The sequence below is a fragment of the Nicotiana tomentosiformis genome, chromosome 3, assembly GCF_000390325.3.
Source record: "Nicotiana tomentosiformis chromosome 3, ASM39032v3, whole genome shotgun sequence".
NCBI classification, from domain to species: domain Eukaryota; kingdom Viridiplantae; phylum Streptophyta; class Magnoliopsida; order Solanales; family Solanaceae; genus Nicotiana; species Nicotiana tomentosiformis.
This window is the reverse complement of record NC_090814.1, coordinates 20964392-20966819: the sequence shown is the minus strand read 5'-3', so window position 1 is coordinate 20966819 and position 2428 is coordinate 20964392.

The window sequence follows — 2428 nt, the reverse complement described above, 5'->3', positions numbered from 1 at the left end:
TGGGCGATTCTGTTATTGTGGATCGGATCTATCGGTCCTGTATTATTACATTTTGTGGTTATGAAACTAGAGCAGATCTTCTACTGCTTGAGATGACCGACTTTGAGATCATCTTGGGCATGGACTGGTTATCTCCATATCATGCCATCCTAGATTTCCATGCCAAGACTGTTACCTTGGCGATTCCAGCGTTGCCTAGATTGGAATGGAAGGGTTAGTTTGTCAGCACATCTAATCAGGTTATTTCCTTTCTGAAGGCTTGACACATGGTCTAGAAGGGTTGTTTGGCTTTTCTAGCCTATGTTTGAGACACTGCTGCAGAGACTCCGATTATTGATTCAGTGTATGTAGTGTAGGAACTCTCCGATGTATTTTCTTCAGATCTTCTAGGCATGCCACCCGATTGTGATATTGATTTCTATATTCACTTGGCTCCAGATAACCAACCTATATCTATCCCACCATTTTTCATGGCTCCGAAAGAATTGAAGGAGTTTAAAGAATATCTTGAGGAGTTGCTAGCTAAAGGGTTCGTCAGACCGAGTGTATCGCCTTGGGGTGCACCGGTACTATTTGTGAATAAGAAGGATGGAACGATGTAAATGTGTATTGATTATCGCCAATTGAACAAAGTCACTATTAAGAACAAGTACCCGTTGCCGCGTATTGATGATCTATTTGACCAGTTACAGGGTGCTAGGGTGTTCTCTAAGATCAACTTGAGGTCGGGGCACCATCAGTTGAATATTCGATATTAGGATGTTCCGAAGACCGCTTTTCGGATAAGATATGGTCATTATGAGTTTATGGTGATGTCCTTTGGTTTGACTAACGCGCCGGCGGAATTTATGGATTTGATAAACAGGGTATTCAGGCCATATATTGATTCGTTTGTCATTGTTTTCATTGATGACATTTTGATCTACTCGCGCAGTAAGGAGGAGCAAGAGCAACATATGAGAGTGGTGCTTTAGACGCTGCGGGAACAAAAGCAATATGCCAAGTTCTCCAAATGTGAGTTTTGGCTAGAGTTTGTAGCATTTTTGGGGCATATTGTATCAGGCGAGGGTATTAAAGTTGATCCCAAAAAGATCGAGGCAGTTCAGAATTGGCATCATCCCACTTCGGCGACGGAGATCGGGAGTTTCCTAGGGTTAGCAGACTATTATCGTCGGTTCGTGGAGGGTTTTTCATCTATTGCAGTACCTTTGACCAAATTAACCCATAAGGGTGCTCCGTTCCGATGGTCCGATGATTGTGAGGTGAGCTTTCAAAAGCTCAAGACAGTATTAACTACAGTACAGTGTTAGTGTTTCCTTCTGGTTCAGGGATGTATACAGTGTATTGTGATGCTTCACGCGTTGGCCTAGGTTGTGTATTGATGCAAGAGGGGCGAGTTATTGCATATGCCTCACATCAGCTGAATCCCTATGAGAAGAATTACCCAGTACATGATTTGGAGTTATTTGCAATTGTTCACTCTCTTAAGATTTGGATGCATTATCTTTATGGGGTGTCTTGTCATGTTTACACTGATCATCGCAATTTACAGCATTTGTTCAAGCAGAGGGACCTAAATTTGAGGTAGCGCAGATGGCTTGAGTTACTGAAAGCTTATGAAATTACTATCCTGTATCATCCGGGCAAAACAAATGTAGTTGCAGACGCCTTAAGTAGAAAGGCGGAAAGTATGGGTAGTTTGGCTTTTATTTTAGCAGAGGAGAGGCCATTATCTTTGGATATTCAGTCATTGGCTAACAGACTTGTGAGATTGGATATTTCAGAGCCCAGTCGAGTTCTTGCATGTGTTGTAGTCCAATCTTCACTATTTGAGCAAATCAAGGCTTGCCAGTTTGATGACCCACACTTATTAGTTCTTTAATAAACGATACTACGAGGTGGTGCCAAGGAGGTTACTATCGGCGAAGATAGTGTTCTGCGACTCTAGGATCATCTATTTGTTCCTAATGTTTATGGATTGAGGTAGAAGATCCTAGAGGAGGCACACAGTTCTCGGTATTCTATTCATCCAGGTGCTACGAAGATGTATTGTGACCTGAGGCAGCATTATTGGTGGCGGCGAATAAAGAAGGACATAGTTGAGTATGTAGCTAGGTGTCTAAATTGCCAGCAAGTTAAATTTGAGCATCAGAGGCTAGGTGGCCTACTTCAGCAGATGACTATACCGGAATGGAAATTTGAGCATTAGAGGCCAGGGACCCGTGTAGAGCTCAGCATAGCCTTTCATCCATAGACTGACGGGCAGTCTAAACGGACAGTTCAGATTTTGGAGGATATGCTCAAGGAATGTGTGATTAACTTTAGAGGTCAGTGGGACCATTTCTTGCCTTTGGCCGAATTTACTTATAATAACAGTTACCTATATAGCATCGAAATGGCTCCATTTGATGCTTTATATGGTCAGCGA